At 38.6% G+C, this 23,646-nt stretch overlaps 1 protein-coding gene across 3 annotated transcripts in view; it reads left to right on the forward strand.

Annotated features, from left to right (window-relative positions):
* Positions 1–23,646, forward strand: part of MEGF10 (multiple EGF like domains 10) — a 320,303-nt gene that overhangs the window by 42,100 nt on the left and 254,557 nt on the right. For all 3 annotated transcript variants that reach the window (XM_077911490.1, XM_077911492.1, XM_077911491.1), the window contains one exon: positions 12,609–12,729. The gene's annotated coding sequence lies outside the window, so the exon portion shown is untranslated. The remainder of the gene's footprint in view (positions 1–12,608; positions 12,730–23,646) is intronic.

Below are 23,646 nucleotides of genomic sequence, written 5' to 3' on the forward strand. Positions count from 1 at the left end.
GTCTCTCATGAATAAATAAAATCTTAAAATAAAAAAAAAAAGAAAAAAAAGACTAAAACTTTATGGTTAGGAAGCTTCTGGATGATTGGCTTTCTCAGAGAAACAAGGAAGGAAAGACCACTTTCCTGAGCGCAGAATGAATGCTTGATAGGCAAAAAAGTAAAGAGATCTGTGAATCTCCAATGGCACTTCAGCAGGTGATCATAAATAAAGATAGAAAGAGAGGAAAGATCAGGGTTTCTACCCAGTTGAAGTCTTAATACTGTGACTAGAGTTCCCCCTCCCCATTAAAAAATATTGAAGTGAAATTCACATAAAATTAACTATATTAAAGTGTACAATTCAGTGGCTTTGAGTACACCCATTGTACTCTTACATTATTTTCATCACCCCAAAAGTGGTCACTCTCCATTCTCTGTCCCTGATCCCTGACAACCATCAGTCTGCTTTTGGTATCTATGGGCATACTTTTTTCTGCATATTCATATAAATGGAATCATATGTGGCCTTTTGTGTCTGGCTTCTTTTATTTAGTATCATGTTTCTGGGGTTCATTCACATCATAGCTTTAGAGTACTTCTTATTAGACACACTACTTCTGATGGACCACAGAAAGGGTTTACTTTTAATTGCATGTGTTTATCGCAGCTTTGGAAACAGGAGACCTAAGGTTCAGTTCATTTCTTCAAATAGACCTCTTCGTCTTCCGTATTCTTTATCCTCATTTGAAATGGACATCGGTTGTTTTTGTCTACCTAGACTCAGAGCCCCTTGTAACAGCTCCTGATTTTGTGGAGGGCATGATGTTTCCTCCACTCAGTGTTTGGAGTTCAGGTAATGCTGATCGAACTGGAGTGGGTGCTGTCCTCAGGATGCCCACTAAGGGCTTTCATCTCCTTGGCTACAGTTCAAGATGGGCACGTACTCCAGTTGCACAGATCCTTCTTGGAACTCCCAGAATATGTTTCTTTTCTATTGGACTTGAAGCTGGAAGGTGTAAGCCTGCCAGATGTCTCCATGTGGAGAGTCAAGCCAGTACAGAAGAAAGCAGAGGGAAAAGGTTTGAGAGAGCTGAATTCAAAAGTTGAGCCACTTTGACCCACCATGTTTAATTAGTTATAAACCTTTTTTTCCCTTTTCTTACAACATCTTCTTTTTAAAAAATATTTTGTTTATTTATTTGACAGAGAGTATGAAAGCAAGCACAAGCAGGGGGAGCAGCAGAGGGAAGAGAGAGGAAGAGGGAGAGGGAGAAACAGACTCCTTCCTGAGCAGAGAGCCTGTTGCAGGGCTCCATCCCAGGACTCTGGGATCATGACCTGAGCCGAAGACAGACACCCAACTGACTGAGCCACCCAGGCACCCCATCTTACAACTGTTGAGTTGTATTTCTGTCACAACCTGTCACTTTAAGGCATGAACATGACCACTCCCCTGGGGCTGGTGTGGTGTGGATGAGGACATTCTAACCCCATGCTCAGAAAAATCCTTAGTGTTCTTTTTAAGTGAGGACTACCATACTCTGTATCTTCTCATTTTGCTTGTGTAGTGCTTCATGCTTTTACAGCAGTAGCAGAAAAGTAAAATATTATTTGGAGTTTTTATTTTTACCTACCTATCCATATCTATATCTTTAGTCTTAAGTATTTTTAGTGTAAGTTTAAAAATTCTAAACTTCTTTTTCTTTGGTTCCATGACATTAGATCCTTGGTAGAGATATTCTTTTCAGTTAAATAGAATGAAGAATGGACTTTCATTCAATAGCATAGAAAAAAATGTGGGTCATTTTACCAGTAAAAAACCTTGAGGAATAACATTTTATATCATCAAGGTCTTTCTGATTCAAATTGTCATAAGTACCGCAAACAGAAAAAAAATAGCTTTCAAAAACTAGAGTGGTTTTCCCCCTCAGTCTTTTTAGACTCTTATTTTTCACACTAATAAAGATGGGAACTTTGCACATTCCTTAAAAACATTCTCCTCTCCTATGTGACTCAAATTTTAAGGTAAATTCCCAACTAAAATTTGGTAGAAAGTAACTAGCAGAGAAGTTTCCTCCTGTTTCTCTTTAATTAATTAAAAAAAGATAAATTATAGAGGAAGAGTCCCCAAGATCTATTTTTTCAGTTAAGGATTTCTCTTTTTGTCATGGAGATTCGCTCACCTTTGGACCTTTTGCGAAGAGCACCAGAAGTGGAATAGTTTCATCAAAACTTATTTTGGCATGCAGAGGTTAATCAATGAATTTCTTTAAAAATGTAGATTTCATATATTTTCTTAAAAACCTTAAATAATAATCTATAAAAACCTTAATAAATCTAAGGTTTCTTAAAAACCTTAAATAATCTATGTTAAATAAACATGTATTAAGTTCTAACCCCGAGGACCTCAGAATATGAGCTTATTTGGAAAAAAGTCATTGAAGATGAAGTCATATTGGAATAAGGTAGGCTCTAATCCAACACTACTGTTGTCTTTATAAGAAGGTGGCCATGTGAAGACAGTGACACACAGTGAGAACACCATGTGACAATGAAGGCAGAGATTGAAGTTATGCATCTGCAAGCCAAGGAATACCAAAGACTGATGGCAAACCCAAAAGAGGCTAGGGAGAGTTGAGGAAGGATTTCCCCTCCGTATTTCAGGGGGAGCATGGTCTTGCTGACATCTTGATTTCAGAGTTCTGACCTCCAGAACTGTGAGATAGTAAATTTCTGTTGTTTCTAAGTCACCTAGTTTTTGGAACATTGTTATGGCAGTGCCAGGAAACTGATAAATAATTGTATTTTTATGTAGTAACTTTTTTTTTTTTGCAATGATAGAAAAAGTTATCATAAATAGGACCTCTATTTATTTGAATATCAAGAGACTTTGAGCTGTTTGCCACGTCTACTCTGAGAATGAAGACTATCCTGAGCGACGAGACTTGCGATATGCTGGAAAATGTCGACATCACTCTGAAGGGGGACACATGGTTATTGTGAAGGGTCCTAGGGATTTCAATCATCTTAAATGATTTTTAGTCATTTTAATCAATGTAGAACTCAGTCTCATTGGGAAGAGAAAGAAGAAGCTCCAAGCTGACAAATGGTGTCAGTCAGTGCAGGCTGCTGAATTCCATAGACGAGGTAGTTTGTAAACAACAGAAATGTATTTCTCACAGTTTTGGAGGCTGGGGCTGGGAATCCAAGATCAGTGCTCTAACAGATTTAATGTCCGGTGAATACCTGCTTCCATTCACAGATGGCTGCCTTCTCACTGTGTCCTTTCATGGCAGAAGGGGCAAGGGAGCTGACTCCCTGGGGTCTGTTCTACAAGGTCACTAATCCCATTCATAAGTGTGCCACCATGACCCAATCACCTCCCAAAGGCTCTTCAAATACCATAACATGGGGGTTTCATTTCAATAGGTGAATTTGGGAGGGACACAAACATCCATGCTAAGCAGTAAGGAGAAAGAAAGGAGCTGGTTACAGTTCGGACTATCTGTAGTCATGTATAGAACATGATCAAAGATGACATTTGGGCGTCCGTTACAAGGTGAGGTCTGGGGGATCCCTGGGTGGCTCAGTGGTTTGGCGCCTGCCTTTGGCCCTGGGCGCGATCCTGGAGTCCCTGGATCGAGTCCCGCGTTGGGCTCCTGGCATGGACTCTGCTTCTCCCTCTGCCTGTATCTCTGCCTCTCTCTCTCTCTCTGTCTATCATGAATAAATAAATAAAATCTTAAAAAAAAAAAAAAAAGGTGAGGTCTGTGTATTCTCACGTCTCCATCAACATCTTTATTCAGTAGAATAGGTCTCTTGTTGAAATCTGTGTTTGGATGAGGCCAGGAATTGCTTGTTCAGTATTTCAAGTCCAGAAAGAGGAGTTAAGCATTGAAGGAAATGACATTGAATTGATAACATGTTTAGCTGCTTTGATTCAGCCACAACAGTTAAAAGCAAGAATGTCAGAAAAATTCTGAATGGTATATGTCTGGAAAAAAACAACAGCAACAACAACAACAAACCAACAGAAACAGTTCAACAGCCCGATGAATGAGATCTAAGAATTGTCTAGCTACAGAAGCAAGATGCCAGATGATTCCTAAGATCTATTTGTGGTATTTAAAAGATTTAGTAACAGTCTTCTATTGTTTTCAGCCTTGTTACTAAAAAAGAGAGAGAGAGACCCTGATAGGTCACTTGGCAGCACTCTGCTTAAAAAAAAAAATCTGGGGGATCCCTGGGTGGCAGCGGTTTAGCGCCTGCCTTTGGCCTAGGGCGCGATCCTGGAGACCCAGGATCGAATCCCACATCAGGCTCCCGGTGCATGGAGCCTGCTTCTCCCTCTGCCTGTGTCTCTGCCTCTCTCTCTCTCTCTGTGTGACTATCATAAATAAATAAAAATTTAAAAAAATCTGGGAATTCCTTGTTATAATAAAGAAGTTATAATAGAGCTCCAAATAACCTAAGGGCATGATGGGAAGCAGATGGTATCCTGCACAACTGCTGTTTACTTGTACTGTACCCAACTTCTTCCTAAACCCAGAAGTTCTCACTTTTTTTTTTTAAGGTTTTATTTATTTATTCATGAGAGACACAGAGACATAGGCAGAGGGAGAATAAGCTCTCCGTGGGGAGCCCGATGCAGGACTCAATCCCAGGACCCCGGGATCATGACCTAAGCCAAAGACAGACACTCAACCACTGAGCCACCCAGGCATCCCGGTCCTCACATTCATATGTGAGAATGCTCTTGGTGGGATCTCTTCATTTTCTCTTCCTTTCTCTTCCTCCCCTATTCCCCCTTGCTCCATTAAAAATAATTCTATATAATTATCAAACAGGATTTATGAAAACGCTGGTGCCCTTTAGATGGGATACCAATGATACAACTGATTTATTTTTAATGTGATAATTCTATTATTTTTGCCAAACCATGAAAGAATCCAAACACACAAGAATCCAGACCGGCAGGCACTTGGAAGGCATTGCCAACTTCTAGCCATCCCTGGGAGGCACCTTGAGAATTGCTGTGATAATTACCTAGTGCGGTGGTTCTTAACTGTGGTTGCACATTAAAGTCACCTGGGAAAAATTTAAAACCTTCTCACTCCAGACCAATTAAGTCAGAAACTCTAGGGATAGGGGCTAGGCATCAGCAATTTGTAAAAGATCCTCAGGTGATTCTAACATACAGCCAGGGTTGAGAACCAGTGGCTTTTTTTTTTTTTTTTTTTTTTTTTTTTTGAGAACCAGTGGCTTAATGTCATGTTGCATTACTGTTGGAGTCAGGACACTCTGATAACAAGAGGCAGAGGTGAGCACCCATCTCTGCCCCTTACAGCCTTCTGCTTTTTGTCTGATTGGAGTTATATAAAGCCTAAGTGGAACTAAGATTAAGCCTGGTAATTGTCATGGCAATGCCCTAGATTTTTCTATCAAACCCAATCTTATTTGTGATGGGAGATGCAGAAGTGACTCTAGTGATGTTAAAATATTTCTGCAACTAGTTAGAATTTTCAGCATTAAACTCAGCCGAGTTTTCCCATAAAATTTCAAACACGAAAACTTTTAAAAACAGCAGATCTTACCTGAATTAAAAAAAATTATCATTAATTGTAAAGTGTGCTTGATCACAGAGAATTATCCAGGCAATCAGCATCATGTATAGCCTTTAATGCCTTCTGTCTGCTGAATGTGAGTTCTGCATATTGATCACAAATTTGCAAATTTCTCTAGCTTATGCCTCATCACTCCCTTTTTTGATTAAATATAAAATAAGTGGGATTTGAAAAATCATAAAGCTGGTAGGGACCTGTGGAGACCATTTTGTCTATCCCTGCCAATTTGCAATTGTATACCAAATCCACGAACAGAGTCAGGCTACTCTGATCTGTTAAATTCATGGATACTCTAGTATGGACCACTGCAGCATCCTTCTAACTGGCTCCCCCTTTCCTGCCCTCCTTTTTCTCCACACTGCTGTCAGAGTGATGGTTCTAGACATAAATCCAATCAATTCACTTTCTTCCCTGCTTAACATTCTTCAATGACTCCATATTTGCCTCTGGTCCGAATCCAGACTCCTTAGCTTTGCCTACCATCCTTTGCGTACTACTCTGACCCTGTCTCTCTCTGCAGACTCATCTCCTAGAGCCTCTCTTTCTCACTCTAAATTGCAGTCATACCAGAGTTCTAAATGATCTGAATGCAGTTCTTCTAATGTGTCCTATATGCCATCCTACGTCTGCCCATGCTGTCCTTTCTCAATTCTCTTTCCCCTTCTGTAAGGAGAACCTTCCTCTCTTCTCCCATTTGTATAGCTCATATTGGGTTTTAATGAGCAGGGGAGAAAGAAGTCAGAAATTGCAGGACAAGGTGTGGAATGTGGGAGAGGACTTATTGAAATGACAGTAGAAGTTTGGGTGCATGGAATTCCTGAAATAAAAGGGTTTCTCAACTGTTTCTATATAAAGGGCTTTGAAGTTCCGTATAAGACCAAGGTCAAATGATTTGAAAAGGAAACTCTTTGGGGGTGGTGGTGCTAGTATTTCAGTGAACAAAAGGAGAGAGAGAATTTTTTTTTTTTTCCTATTTACCTGTCTTTCTATCATCATCATTATCATCTATCTTTAGTTGGGTTCCAGGTGTGGAAGTTTAAATTAATCTCACCCTTTAGTTTATGGGATATTACTAGCAATGGTCTACACAAAGATGCTCTTTGATCTAGTTTTTTTTTCCCTTTAACTTTATTAAAATTTTTTATGCACGTACCTTGCTCCTATTCCTCTTCTGCTGCATGGGAAACTCTTCCAATGTATTTAATGTGCATCTTTTTATTTGTATGTGTTCTTTGGTGGTCTATCTAAAAATTTACTTCATTCTGTATACTTCTGTACTTCATTCTATATCTTTCTTTTATTTCACTGTGTTTGTTTTAAATTTTTATTTATTTATGATAGTCACACAGAGAGAGAGAGAGAGGCAGAGACACAGGCAGAGGGAGAAGCAGGCTCCATGCACCGGGAGCCTGACGTGGGATTCGATCCCGGGTCTCCAGGATCGTGCCCTGGGCCAAAGGCAGGCGCTAAACCGCTGCGCCACCCAGGGATCCCTTCACTGTGTTTTTAATATTATACATGTCACCATGTATATTTGAGTCTGTGGCTTTCTAGCTGCTCAACCACCAGATTTCACCAATGCATGTCTTCCCTTCTCCCATTCTGGATAGTGAGCACCTAGAGAGCCTCCAATATTCTGTCCCTATGAACAACTTCAAAATGTATGACCTCTTGCATGTCCCTGTATGGATAGGTGTGAGACATATTTAGAACCCCCTTTCTGAGTACCTATCACAAATATGTACACACTTAATTTGACTACACTTAATTTGCTATAGATTTGCCAGTATGACAGGATGTGTGCCAGTCTACATGTCCAACAGCAGAGCATGATATTGTTGCCTCTCCACCAACACCGGGCATGACCCAACTTTCTAATAGCTGCTCATATTTTAGAAGCAAGATAATGCCTCACTTTGCATTTCTTATTTTATTTTTAAAATTTTATTTATTTATTTATTTGAGAGAGAAGGAGAAAGAGAGAGAAAGAGAGAGACAGAGATCCCACAAGCAGGGGAAGAAGGGTAGAGGAGGAGAGAGAAGCAGGGACACTGAGTAGGGAGCCCAAAGTGGGGCTTGCACCCAGGACCCTGAGATCATGACCTGAAGCCAAAGACAGCCACTTAACTGACTGAGCCACCTGGGCACGCTTGCTTTTCTTATTTTAAATAGATTTATTTTTTAGAGCAGTTTTAGGTTCATAGTAAAACTGAGGGGAAAGTAAAGAGAGTTCCCTTATATAACCTTGTCCCCCACCAGCCTCCTACACTATCAACATCCTGCACAAGAGTGATACATTTGTTACAATTGATGAACCTATAATGACACATAATAACTACACAAAGTATAAGTGTATATTAGCGTTCACTCTTGGTGTTGCACATTCTATGGGTTTTGACAAATATGTGATGACATTCCCACCATTATAGTATCATACAGAATATTTTCACTGCCCTAAGAATCTTCTGTGTTCTCCTCTGATTCATCCTTCCTCCTCCATAACCTCCGGGAACCATTGATTATTTATTTATTTATTTATTTATTTATTTATTTATTTATTTATTTATTTATTTATTTTACTGTCTCTTACTTTGTCTTTTTGAGAATATCATATACTTAGAATTTTGTAGTATGCAGTCTTTTCAGATTGGCTTTTTCCATTTAGTAATATGCATTTATATTTTTGCTCACTTCTTTTTGGCATTGAATAATATTTCATTGTCTTAATGTACCACAGTGTACCCATTTGCCTACTGAAAGGCATCTTGGTTATGGTTGTTACAAATAAAGCTACTCTAAATATTCAGGGGGGAGGTTTCTAAGTAAAATTTCAACTCATTTTAATAAATACCAAGAAGGGCCATTGTTGAATTACATGATGAGAGCATGATCAGTTTTGTAAGAAATCACCAAATTGTCTTCCAAAGTAGCTATTTGATTTTGCATTCCACCACCAATGAATGAGAGTTCCTATTGCTCCACATCCTCATCAGCATTTGGTGTTGTCAGTTTGTGGATTTTAGCTCTTCCAATAGATGTTAGTGGTATCTCATTATTGTTTTAGTTTGCATTTCTCTAATGACATATGATGTGGAGCATCCTTTCATATGCTCATTTGCTGACTGTATATCTTCTTTGGCAAGGTGTCTATTTAGGTCTTTTATCCCTCTTATAAATCAGGTTTTTAATTTTCTTACTATTGAGTTTTAAGAGCTCTTTGTGTATTTTGGATAAAGTCCTTTATTAGATGTGTCTTTTGCAAATACTTTCTCCCAGTTTGTGATTCATCTTCTCATTCTCTTGACAATGTCTTTTGCAAACTAGAGTTTTTAATTTTAAAGAAGTCCAGCTTATCAATTATTACTTTCATGGAGCATGCCTTTGGAATTTTATCTAAAAAGTCATTACCAAGCCAAATTTAGATTTTCTCTATAGATTAGACTTAATAGATTTTCCCTATTTTGTAATAATGGCTGTGTTTAGCAATCAGCTCACAAAATTCCTGAAAATTTAACAATCATCTCTTATGAGCTGGCATGAGCCAGCTCCAGCACACCAGTGTGTGTAGCCATATGGGAATAGAGAAAATTGGATTCATTATTTACAGTATGTACCAGAATAAATTCCAAATGGATCAGAGACATAAATGTTAAAATAAAATGAAAGCATGTAAGTGCCAGGAAAAATGTGGATAAATCCTCTATAATCTGGGAGTGGGGAACACTTTATGAATTATGTCTTAAAATCCAGAAGCCTTGAGGGAAGTAGGATTATACTAGTTTCATAAAATGAACTGAGAATTATTATTTTTTTTTTGCATTTTGGGGAACAACTTACATAACATAGGAATTGTGTTTTTAAAAGTTTAATAGATTCCATTTAAAAAGCATCCAGGTCTAGAGATTTTGAGATGGATTTTTAACTACCAGTTAAATTTCTTTAATCCTTGTGAATCTGTTTTAAATTACCCTTTTCTTTTTGTGCCAGTTTGGCATTTCACGTATTTTTTGGGGAATTTTTTATGCCTATATCTATGCTTTCTTTTAAAATCTGAAATTGTTTTCTCCTCTTCATTATTTGATCATACTTTGTTTAGTTTTTACTTTCTTTTTTCCCACTAAATCCATTTTTTAAAAAGATTTTTTATTTTTTTACTTGAGAGAGAGTGATCATGAACAGGGGAGAAGGAGAGGGAGAAGCAGACTCCACACTGAGCAGGGAGCCTGACATGGGGCTGGATCCCAGGACCCCAAGATACCACCTGGAACTGGAGGCAGGTGCTTAACTGCCTGAGCCACCCAGGTGCCTCTCCTTATCAGTTTTATCAGAGATTTATGTTGGTTATTTTTCAAAAATAGAACTTTTAGTCTTTTTAATTTCCTTCACTTAAAAAAGTTACTATATTGTTTCTTGTTACAACCTTTATTACATTTTTTTTTTCTTCTTTGAGTTTCTTTTGATGTCCTTTTCTTTTTATTACTTCTTGAGCTGGATGCTGAGTATATTTCTTTTCAACATTTATTGTTTCCTGATAAACATATTTAAATGTATAAATGCCCTTGTAAATATTTCTTTAGTTATGCTGCATACATTTTGTGTTTTCATGTTCGTTTAATGCTAGATATTTCTTCATTTTTTTATATTTCTTCATTTTTTAAGATTTATTTATTTATTTATTTGAGAGAGAGAGAGAGCATGCATGAAAGAGGGACAGAGAGAGAATCTCAAGCAGACCCCTCCACTGAGTGTGGAACCTGACTTGAGGCTCAGTCTCATGACCTTGAGATCATGACCTGAGCCACAACCAAGAATAGGATAATTAACCAACTGAGCCACCCAAGCACTCCTTGATATTTCTTCATTTTGATTATAATTTCATTTTTAACCTATGAGTTATCCAATGATGTGGTATTTTCAAAATATGCGACATATAAAGAAATTCTGTTGTTTATTTCTAGTATTATTCCATTATGTTTGGAAGATATAATATATAAGACATTATTCTGGGTGAGTTTATTAAGACTTCTTGTAGACATGATACATTCATGTTAATATGTGTATGTTTCTAAAAATGTATATTTGCCATTAGTTGCATGAACTATTATGGCATATATATATATATGTATATATATATATATATACACATATATATATATATACCCAAAGATACATATTATATACATTGTACCATCAGAACATACCTATCAAAGATCTGAACAGTATAATTAATAGTATAAGCCTACCAGTAATATTATTTAGATTAAAAATCTACCTAGTTTTTGTTTACTTAATACATTTCTCATAACTGGGTGTTAAAAATTACAACTATATGTTTCTCTCTGTATGCTGTCAGTTACAGTAACATATTATTAGGTCCATATATATTTATGATGGTTATATATTCTTACTTTATTGTTTTATCTTTTATCTCAACTTCTTTTTTTGTCAGCTACTTTCATTGCTTTTTTTAATGTGTCTTTAGGTTTTATGAATATTTCTTTTTTTTTTTTTGAATATTTCTTATACACAACATATTTTTGGAATTTGTTTTTACTTCTTAATACTATTAGAGAGTATTTTTTTAAACTTGTGATTTAATTCCATTTACACTTATTGTGATTGCTGTTGTTTTAGAAATTACTTCTCCTACCACATCTCTTGTTTTCAGTTTACTGTATTTTCTTTTTGTTTTCTGCTTGGTCAAAAAATTCTGTTTTTGTGCAAGTGTAGCTTCCTTTAAGACCCTTACTCCATGTTTACTTGTTCTTATTCTTTTTTTTCTTTTTTTTTATTTTTTTTTTATTTTTTTTATTTTTTTTTTATTATTCTTTTTTTTCTAAAGATTTTATTTATTTATTTGAGAGAGAGAGAGACTGCATGCGCAGTGAGGGGAGGGGCACTGGGAGGGAGGGGCATTGGGAGAGGGAGAAACAGGCTCTCTGCTGAGCAGGGAGCCCAACACAGGGCTTGATCCCAGGCCCTGAGATCATGACCTGAGCTGAAGTCAGATGCTTAATGGACTGAGCCACCCAGGCACCCCTGTTCTTATTAATTTCTTAATCTTATCAACATCTGTATATTTCTCCTAACTAGACAAGTAATTTAGTGAACTTATGTGTGTGTATATATATAATTGTTATTGTAAACATACACACACACCCCGATATCATAATAGTTCTGCTTCTCTGATTGAACTCTATTATATGCAAATAGAGAAACAGAGGACAAATTATAAAGAAATAAGCAAAAAACTTAAGAACATCAGAAAAAAACTTAAGGACATCAAATACAAGGAAAGAATTTTTAAAACTTCCAGAGAAAACAAAGAGATCAAGAATCAGGTTGAACAATGGGCACAAATGACAAATGGGAAAATACTTTCTAAATATAAAGGAAAATAACTTTGACCCTCAAGTTTTATATTTAGCCAAATTGTCTTTCCAGTGTGATGGCTTAAAAAAAAAAAAAATATATATATATATATATATATATACACACAAATACACACACACATACACACACACATATATTTAGGTAAGACTGAAAACGATGTTGTACTGAAAACATGTATTGGAAGCAGTACTCAATATTCAAGAAATATGATTAAAGGTGATACAGTTCCTTGGTAAAGTTTATGTTTTTATTAAGGACCAAAGTGAGAAAAAGAACAAACTTACAAATATATCCAAAACAACTTAGAACTAAAATTTGAGATAATATCAGTATGATAGGAGTGGGAAAGGGGTATATGGGTATATATATATATATATATATTGCAGGGATTTGACCTTATGAAATGTGAACACTGGTTAAACAGTATTTGCAAGACTATGGTCTTTATATCCAGTGGGAGCTTTAACACTATAGATCAGGAGGTTGGGAATGGAAGATGGAAGTAAAGACATGTTGGAACTCACAAGTACAATCTGGAGCCTGTGAGGACAGATGGGAATACCTGTTAGTTCTTTTTGTCTCTAACCTTGATTATACGTGTTTCTTACAGAAACCAGAGTCTTTCATCACAATTGCCAAGCACACACCTGGTCTGGAGGTCGGTGAAGCTTAGTGAGGATCTATGCAAGGTGCAGAGGCTGGAAACTCCATGGCTGCTTCCCACCAGTGAGGTGAGCTAGCAGGTTACTGACAGTGCCCTTCAGATTTTTCCCAGGAATCTGGCTTATGGCCCACCTAAATGGTAATGTACAGGAAATGGGGTATGAGGGAACTGGATTCAGCCTAGCCAAGTGGACACAAATCACCGCACTCTTGCTCCCACCCTTCACATCTTCTAGCTTTCTTCTATATTTCTTCTCTTTTCCCTTTTATGCTAACCTCTGTTTGTCCATCTGTTATTTCTTTATTTTTTTAAAGATTTGTTTATTTGAGAGAGAGAGTGTGTGAGTGCGTACACACACACATGCACAGGTGCGAGAGTTGGGGGGAGAGGCAGAGGGAGAGGGAGAGAGATAATCTTAAGCAGGCTCCATGCCCAACATGAAGCCTACTGCAGTGCTTGATCCCACAAACCTGAGATTGTAACCTGAGCCGAAATCAAGAATCGGACACTTAACCTACTGAGCCACCCAGATATCCCTGTCCATCTGATCTTTCAATTCATTGATTTATTCATCACCTTTATCCATCTTGCTTTATATATTAACTATTGTTTTATTCACTTCAGCTATTACATATTTCATACCTTCTACTCAATTTGGTCCTTTTTAAATGTTTTCTCATTCTTACTTCATATTTCTGACATCAGCCTTTACTTCTTAATATATTTATCATCATTACTTTACACTTTAATTGCTCAGTCTGTCCCTTCTCATAATTCTGATTCAGATGGTCTTTACTGTTGAGTTTGCTGTTTTGCTTATATAGTAGTTGTAGTCCTTAAATGGACTTCTGTTTTTTTGTTCTGTTTTGTTTTTGTGTGTGTTTTTTTTGGTCCCGAGAACCCCTCCTCAACTTTGACTATCAATTACTACACATGGTTATGGGCTGGGAAATGGCTATAGCCCAGACTCTATTTGATGTACCTGTAGCTAAATTAAAGCCAGGGAAGAGAGCCTCAGGGTCCACAGAGCTGTTGGTGATCATTCCCATTTGCCCACCATCCAGAAATAAGTTTTCTAGTGTGTATTTCCCATTTAAGTGGGAAATGGGAAATAGTTTCTAGACTCTAGAAACAGAACAGTTTCCATAGGTTTGCTCTGCTTGTCCTGGGGGTTTAGAGTGGGAGGGGGTCCAGTGGTGAATACCCAAGGGTAGCTGGTCAATACACATTCCCTGTTTTCATCCCTCCTTACTCCTGCAGGGCTTTTGCACTGCCCTTATTATACCCAGCTGACCTCTGCAGCCTTAGCTATTGCTGCCAGTTTCTGGGGCGATCCACAGACTGTCCATGTAGAGGAGAAGCAAGAGCAGAACAGAAAGCTGTCCTCCTCTGGCTGCCTTCCCCCAGGCTGAAGCCATATAACCCCCTACCATGTCCCTGCCCTCTCATTCATTTCCTGAGTCTGCAGACTTCCCAGGGACTTTTCATAGTGTTTTATTTTAGTTTATTCTTTGTTGCTACTTCCTCAAATTCAAGTTTCCCTCTGGCTTCTGTAGTTTCTCTAGGGTTGATTTTCAGAAAGGAGCCAGTGGCTAATGTAGTTTGTCATCTTGACAGGAGGAGAGAATGGTTTATAGAATCAGCAGGTGTACCACCGAAAAGGGAGAGATAGGAGATGCATGAATCTTAAGAGAAGAAGGCTGCAGATGAACCACCAAGAGTTGTTTTTTCCTAAATTTAATTTAAAAATTTTAATTAGTGTGTATGAATATATATCTACAAGCGTGTCTACATACATATGTATGTATAAGCATGTATATGTGTCTACATACATGTATGTATGTATATACATGACTTTAAAAGTGAAATAATGCTGTCAGGATTATAATTGAAAAATAGTGATCTTCACCCTTTTCCACTCTAATATGCTGTGCCCTCAAGGCAACAATAAGCAACTTAAAAAAAAAAAACCCTTAAAAAAAAATTCTTGTGGTGTTTATTTTCACATTCTAAGTAACACGCTTATATTATTATTTCTTGTTTTCTCAATGTTAGATACTATGTTTGGCTTCCTAAAGTAGAAGATGAAGAGCTAGTGTTTATACCCCACTATTCTCCCTTCTAATGCATCTTCTTCCCTTCCTACCCCAGCCTCCTGATATAGTTACATCACTTCTCTATCATCAGTGTAAAGAGTGTTTACACTACCATGCCTGTGCAAGTCCTGTTATGCCTGAGACATGTAGCACACTAAAATTTTATTTCCTTTCCTATATATCTTTTTATTTTCTTAGGGTTAATGCTTGCCTTCCCTATCTGCCCCACCCCCCGCCCCGCTCCCCCCGCCCACCTCCTATTGTTCAGTATTTTCTGTGCTTGTCATCATTCTCTGGATACTTTGATAAGAGTTAATAACATTAGGTGATCTAGCAGATTCTTCCCTGTTCCCATCCCTCTGTGTGGACTTTGTCTTCCTGATCACACTGGACTTTCCCTTCATCATCATTTTGGGAACCACTTTTGCCTGCCTCCATGTGTCAGGTCTCCTATTTCCTAATTTGATCTCTTTCTCTTTTCTTGATTCATTCTTTTGTTTGGTGCTGAAACACCAGTAGTATCTTTTGGTTGCTTCATAAGAAAGAGTCTGTAAGAGGTAGAAGTTTAAGGATGTGTGGATGGTTGTTTGCCATTCAGGCTGCCTTCCCACTCTTTGAAGAGTTTCCCACATTATAAATTCTATATTCTTTTTTCGTTTTTTAAGATTTTTTGTTTATGTATTCATGAGAGACAGAGACAGAGAGGCAGGGACATAGGCAGAGGGAGAGGCAGGCTCCCTGTGGGGAGCCTGTTGTGGGACTAGATCCCAGGATCCCCAGGATCATGACCTGAGCCAAAGGCAAGTTCCTCAACCACTGAGCCACTCAGGTGCCCATAAATTCTATATTCTTAACAAAGAACATGTTTTAGGTCATTTTCCAGTTGTTGGATTACAGACATTTTCTGATTCTACCCGTCAGCTGCATTTACGCCAGAGTCAGAATCTAGATCCAGGGCCGTATTACCTGGGAAAGAGGCATGGCGAAGGCTTCCGCTTGGCAGGTGCATATCTGGGTGAGGCAGCCCAGCAGGGTTCTGGAGTCTAAAGTGTGACTGAAGCATCTGATTTTACAGCTCCTTGATGATGGCAGATGCAGAGGTTGGAACTGGCACCTGTGATTTAGTGGCTTCTGTCCGAGGCGCCAACTCCCTCAATGGGCAGGTCTGTGCTGGGCTGTCACTCCTGGAAGTGCCGTCCATTTTCTCCCAGTCTGTGAGCTTTCTGCATCTTATCACTAGTCTTTTTGGCCTAAATTGATATCTTAGTGTGTTTGGGCCACTGTAACAGAATACCACAAACTTAAAACCAGCAGAAATTTATTTCTCACAGTTCTGAAGGCTGGAAATCCATGATCAGGGTGCCAGCATGGCTGGATTTTGGTGAACATCCTCTTCCAGCTCACAGCCTGGTGAATTCTCAGCGTGCCCTCATATGGTAGAAGGGACAAGGGAGCCTTCTTGGGTCTCTTTTAGAAGGGCATCAGTTTCTTTTTTGTTTTGTTTTGTTTTTAGGGCATCAGTTTCATTCATGAGGGTTCCATCTCATGACCTCATCACTCCCAAAGGCACCCCCTTCTAATACCATCCATTTGGGCTTAGAATTTCAACATATGAATTGGGGGGGGGGGTAGATACAAACATTTAACCATAGCAACTGTCTAGAGTGGTTTCTGCTGTATTAACTTAACCTGGCTAATGTGCCTTGTATGCCTAAAGTTATCTTGATTTTACACCAAGGATATATGAGTTTGATTGAAAGCAGATTTCTAATTTGGAAACTAGTTTCCTCAAAAACTATAAAGCATTTCTCCATTGCCTCTGGCTTCTAGTGTTGTTGCTGAAAATTCTGAAGCCCTTCTTTTTCTGAGTCTGTATGTGATTTGCTTCTTCTCTGCAGAGTTTTTTGTTTGTTTTATCTCAAAGTAGTATTTAGTCTTAATTTTCTTTTGGTTTTATATTTTGAAATATACAAATGGTCATATTTTAAAGAGTCAGAGAGTTCTGTGTGCTGTGTTATGAAAAACAACTGTTTTCTGACTTTGCCCCCCCCCTTTCCTTACCATAAAAAGTAACAACTTTCACCACTAGTATAAATGAATATATATTTAAATGCATTTTTAGCACATGTGAAATAGATTCCAGGAACTCTTTCAAAATTCTCCCGTTTGGCTTGCTACTAATCTTTTTAAAAAACCATTACATGTAAAAGTAGATGACTGCCTGGTACCTAAACGGACTTTAGGATATAGGGGTTAGAGACCCTGTAATAGCAATTGGTGAGTTTTTCCTCTCCTTTTACTCATTTGGTGATAGATCTTGGACCTAGGCTGGAATCTGAAAACAGAAGTAGGCTCTACTTGTAGGGGGTGACAAGTAAGAGGTCTGGTGTTTTGGGGTCCATGAAGTTCCTGGCACCAGAATCAGGGGGGGATAAGACTTCTGACATGAGGGAAATACCAGGGAGTGAAATCTAAAGAGCTGGAGTAGTAAGCCCAGGAAAATTGGTATGGAGCTTCTTAGCTGAACTGAACACTAAAAGATTGTAATCTTCCTCCATGGAACTTACAAAAACTACCGTAGCCTGGGTAGGGGGTGTACTGGCAGAGGCCAGCCTTAGCTGATCACTTTGGACTCTATTTAAGCACCAGCAGAAACAGCAGAATCAGGCACAAGAAGCCACTCTAGGCTGCTGAGGCCTCAGCTACAACTTTGTATGCCTTTGGTGTGCCTACTTGTTCTCTGCCAACCAGCTTCAGAAATCGTCATTAATTACTTCAGCGTTAAGGGAGTACATTTAATTCCAGAGTAGCAAAGTAGCAAGATAGGAACAAGCAGGATTCCCTCCTGAGACTATTTAGAATCATGGAATTTCTATATTTATGGAATCTAAGACATAAACTGATTTCTTGCTAAAGTAGACATTGAATGTGCATCAGGAACCCTCTTAAGACAAGGCTGGCTGCTATTCAAGAAATGATCTATGAAATAAGACACTAGCAACTCTGGTTGCCTGTTGTTATGGACAGAATGTTTGTGTGCCTACCTCACCCCCCAAATTCCTATGCTGGAATCTGAACCCCTAATGTGATGGTATTAGGAGGCAGGGCCTTTAGCAGGTGATTAGGATGCAAAGATGGGACCTACATGCATGAGATTAGTGTCTTCATCAAAGAGAACTCAGAGAACTCTTGCCCCTAATGCCGTGTGAAGACACAGTGAAAGGTGATCATCTATGAACCAGAAAGTGGATCTCACCAGACACCAGATCCATGGGCACCTTGATCTTGGACTTCTCACCCGCTGAAACTTTGAAAAATAAATGATATTTAAGCCATCCAGTCTACAGTATTTTTACCATAGCAGCCTGAATGGACTAAGACACCTGTGCTTACTTGCTTCCTTGCTTGATTTATTTTTAAGTACCTCATGATGAAAGGTTGGGGAGAGAAGGAGCACAAAGTGGGAGGGACTGGACCAGTCATGATTTAACTTGTCCAAAGTCCACCCCAAGTTTTCCCTATTGAACCAAAGCAGTTTCTACAACTCACAAAGATAAATTTGAATCCAATTTGTATATTCTGTGGTTTGAGAAACTATTTCAAAACATAAACTCTTTTTTTGGAATATGTTGGAGTTTTTTGTTTTTTTTTTTTTAATCAAAGACAGGAAAGAAAAGCATAGCAGCTTAAAGCAGAACATAAGGAGCTCTGACTTTAGTTTCCCTGAACAATAGTAAAAAAAAAAAAAACAAAACAAAACTTAAAAAAAAAAACCTCAAAAACAAAAACAAAACCATAAAACAAAAACCCCAAATGAAAGAAATACTTCGTGCATCACTGGATTCATACAGTGGGATACATGGCACAGTTTCAACAGACAATGATAAACCTGATAGGAAATGCAGGGCAGTATTGGCTACTGAAGCTTTTCTGGAAATGAAAAGAGGCAAATAGCCCAAACCAGGCCCCACACCTGTGACTTTCACTAAATGGACTGTCTGCTCCATCACAGCTGTTTTCAAGGTCCTGGAAATCAGTTCCCTAGCTTAATCCAAGGTGAACTGGACCCACGGAATCTTTCCAGTCACACTCAATTCTTCCATAGCCGCATTTGCACAGACATTGTGTCAGTTGTCCTGATTCCTTATGTGATGTGAGGGTGTCACCATGACCATGACTAATGAAAGACACATTTGTCCTTTGTAGGTAAGGAGAAAGGGCACTAAAGAACACTTCCATATATTAAATGGAAGATATAGGTTGGAAATGAACAAATGGATTCTAATAAGATAAGGGAGATTATTTAAGTTTGATAGCAAGTGGTTATAACTTGAAGAAATTCGAATATGAGAGGTTCTAGTCAAGCATTTTTCACTAGAAAAAGCAAATCTCTAAAGTAAGCAAAAGTAATCAGAATGTATCAACTCAAGAGAGAACAAGATATGGCACTTGGAAAGGAAAGGTAATAACGAGGATAATAATGTTCAGGCTCTGTTATTTTTTGAGGTTGGTTCAATAAAATGTAATGTAACACTAACAATTTCTTGGAAAAAAACCAATCAACTGCTCTTCTCTTTTTATCTATGGCTCTATATTCCACATGAATTATTCACTGCTGTGGTTAGTTCCTTGTAGCTGGTGCATCCCTGAAGAGTTCTGGGATGTTAAGTAACAATGAAAGTAAAATGTGCAATATTTTATTTAAGGATAAATGTTAATTAGTTTCATTTTAAATGATTGTCTGTTTGTTTTTAAATGCTTCCTCATTCCAGCTATTGATTTCACTTCATTCGAATTTAGGATTCTTCATGTGTATATTGTCGTCTGGTCCGTTATGCCATCTTTTTCAATTCAGAATACCCTATTCATGGAAAGACTGATTCCTTTTACATTGCTTGCTAACCTGTTATCTTTCCATTGCCTCTGAGGGATGGCTGTGTAATGTGTTACACTCAGAGCAAAATAAAGCTTGAGGCATTGTTTTCTAGATGTTTCTGTTTACTAAAGCTGCATAGCAGAACCCTAACATAATGTTCAGCTTGGGTTTATTTTTCCCAGGTATGATATTTTTGAGGATCTTTTTAACCAAGGGTTTTACAAAGATAATACGTTTTTGAGAATAATTGAAACCAAACCCTGGAATTAAAACTAGTGATCAAGTTTAGCATTAATATAGACAATAAACTCCCAGCTATCATAAAGTGCAATTTAATCTGATTCTCTCCCTCCTCTGCACATGTAACTTGGAATATTTTCTGTTAAGGTATCTGTACTCCTGGGTCCCTCTTTTCCTCAATCACAGTCCATGCTCTGCAGTGTCTCAAGCTGTCTGTGATAGGATGGGTCCATATTGCTATTTTCAGACTGTTCTCTGGCTCTCTGTATGTCATGGCTAATTTTGCTTCAAATCCAGGCCTTATCTGTAGTTTCTGTAGATCTGCTTGAATTTGGAATGCTCTCGGAAATACAAATGTCCTACTCTACCTTTGTACCTGGGAGCAACTATGGGTTCTGTGCTGGTCCTTCCATTCTCTCCTTCTCATCTGAATACTCACCTCCACCTTCTCTCTTCTACCTGTGGCATAGTCCTTCCTCTGTTGTTCTGTGTGGTGTGGAGGGTTCTGTTCATCTTCTTGTGGTGGAAAGAGTTTTCTCCCTTATGGAAGGATGATGAAATAGATTCCTCCCTTGAGTAGTACCAAGATTTTCCTACTCAGTGCCATTAAACATTAAACAACCCTCTAAGTAATAGTGGCTCAGGAGATGTATGATTCTATTCTACAACTTGTGCAAGGAAACCACTTAGACATAAGGATATGTGTTGTGGGAGTTAAGGCAGATTGTTTATACCTCCATCACCAACTAACCTCTCTCCCTCCCTCCTTCCCTTTCCCTCTTCCTTCCTTGCCTCCTCATTCCTTCCAATTACTTTGGAAAGAAGTTTAACTTACTACATGCTGTACCCAGAAGTGGTGGCTTGTTAACCCATGTTCCCACACATTCTCAATCTTGACTGCATCAGATTGATCTCTAACAGCTTGGGGGGAAAAAAAAGAAGAAGCTTGAGCCCCATTTCTATATTACTGAAACAGAATCTGTGGGCATAAGACTTAAGAAGTTTGTAGTTTTGAAAATCTCCACTCTTTTAAAAATAGCCAAATGTGCAGGCAGACTTGAGAACCTACCACCTGAATATTGCCTGTCGTAACCAAATGCTGCATCTGATCATCCTGATTGTGTTGTAGTTAGTTTCGTTTCATTTAACTCTCTCTTTGATGGCCTGGCTACAGGGACAGAATAGTAGTAAGGATAAGGGCGTGAATTGTCCCATCAGACTGCCAAAGTTCAAATTCTGACTCGAGCCCTGTGTGTTTTATTGAGCAAGTTATTTTGTTCCCTCCATGCTTCAGTTTATTCATCTGTAAAATAGGAATTAAAAGTAGTACCTAACTCATAGCATTATTGGATGATTAAATAAAATGAAATGTGTAAAGCACGAAGAACAGCACCTGACACAGAGTAAATGCTGGTCAAATCCTAGCCATTACCATTCTATGATCATGATGGGAATCATAGACATCTCCTAAATTGGGAAGGACTTTGAGAGATGATCTGGCCTTCAGGCAGTTGGATGTTGTCATGATCTCCACTTTACAGATTAGGATGATCAAGTTCTTAAGAGATGTACCTGCCCAAGATGATTCAAGATGAAAATCGCAACAATTATACTAACAAAAATAATAACAAGTCATATCTGTTGTGTGGTTACTATATGCCAAACGTTTGAGGTACATTATATCAGTAACCCAGTGCTTTTCAACCTTTATTATGCCCACAAAATCACCTGGGAGTTGGTGAAAATGTGGATTCTGATTCCATAAGTCTGGCGTGGAGCTTGATGGTCTACTTCTCTAACAAGTTCCTGGGTGATGGTGGCACTGCTCACCTAGGACTCACACTTTGAGTAACAAGTCTTGAAACACAGCTCTAGGTGATGGATCCTATTTTTTTTTTTTTTTTGGTCCCTGTTTTGCATACAATAAACCAAGGCTGTGAGGATAAATAGCTTTCTCAAGGTCATAGAAGATGAAGTAGTTAGTCATCCTGGTGCTTGGACTGATTAGCGCATGCCAGAGCCTGCCTCCTTAATGACCACACCCGACCTCATTCACGTGTATTTGACAGTGGAATCTATGCCCATTTGGCTTTTCCTGTGAAGCAGCAGAATGTTGAACAAATGGTATATGTTCCCCAAAGTTCTCAGGTCAGATCCCTGCTTAAAGCAGATATAGCTATGGAATGTTTTATGTGGTTTTAACTCTACATCACAGCTCTGACAGTTTCAACCAGAATGACCCATCCATGCCTGTGGCTTTTCTTGCCCATAAAAAAAAGTCTTAAATTCCAGCTGGTGTCAAACCTAATGCTTAGGTCACTCCTGAGCTATAACACTAGCTCCCACCTTTTAAAATCCTGACCTTCATTTGGTTTGAACCCATTTCACCAAGTTTAGAATTCTCAGCTCTATGTTCTTAATTTCGATCCCTGGATCTCCTGTACCTTTTTTTTTTTTTTTTTTCTTTTTGGTCTTGGCTTTGGCTTATGCAGCAGACACAGAGATGTATTTCTCAGACTCCCTTTGAAGAAAGAATGTGCTGCACAGCATCAAGCCCTGGACTTAGCTGATACTTCCAGTTGTTAACTCCTTCAGGTCTGCTTCACCTTGGGCCCAGGCTAAACTCTTCTCAAGCTTCCGGGCCTGGCCACCTCCACCAGTGCTGATCCTTCTAAGGCCACCCTTGGCTCAGAGCTCCTCACTGGGATGGTAGATACTTTGTTAGGTTGGTATCATGGTGTGACAGCTTCCCGAGCCCAATCCCACTCCCTCCTTTTGATTATACAAATGTTACCAGTACAGTCAACATTTTGTACTTCTAATCATCTCAGAGCCTTTCTGCAGGAATCCCAATCAACATCTCCCACTCCTCAAGTGAGAGCTCCCACTCCTCAAGTGAGAACTCCCACTCCTTAAGTGAGAGCTCCCACTCAACCTAGTCCAAGTTCCCAACCTTCAGCTGGTACCTGATACTCGCTACCAGGCTTGGCCTGGTGCTCGCTAGACATCTGTAACAAGGCAGGTACTTAATTGTATATAGTTACTCAAATAAACAGGTACATATTGAGTAACCATCATGTACTTATATCTTTATAAGCATGATCACCTCTTCTCAATGTCTGAGATAAAGAAGAAATGTGGCAAATTTATATACCAGGCCTCTCTTTGGCCTTTGGTTCCTGCAGTGAATTGTTTGCTGGAGTTTCAACTTTAGCAATTACATACTGTATTTTAGGATCATTGGGTCCTGCCTACATAATTACAGTGTTGTAACATAGTGAGGAAAAACAGATGTCACCAAAATAAGTAGTGACTATGTCTACTGTGAAAAAATACAGTGACCATGAGTCAGCAACAATGAACTAGAGTTCACAAAGTGAATCAGACTGGATATAGAAAAATAATTACAGAGGAAAAGGTTCAGAGGGTTGGGTTTTTGTTGTTTCTTTTTTGTTTCTTGGTTATTTTCTAGTTTATTAATACTACACAGAGTCTTGGGTCTGGGTTATAATATCAGATAGGGAGATAGGCAGTTGTCAACATGATTTAATTTCATGGGCTCTCAGAAAACTCCACATATCCCAACATCCCTAGGCTGAGGGGTTTGGAGTTTTGAAGCGGGGAATGGTCATTATTAAACATGAGGCATTTCCCAAAATTATAGGCCCGTGTCATTGCTATTTAGATATGTGTCTAGACGTGTGTCAGTGGAGAGGTAGGACAGGAAAGGCTGGCCATCCAGGGGACAGGATGAGATCTTCCAGTCTTTGGA

Source organism: Canis aureus, chromosome 10 (genome assembly GCF_053574225.1).
Source record: "Canis aureus isolate CA01 chromosome 10, VMU_Caureus_v.1.0, whole genome shotgun sequence".
NCBI lineage: Eukaryota > Metazoa > Chordata > Mammalia > Carnivora > Canidae > Canis > Canis aureus.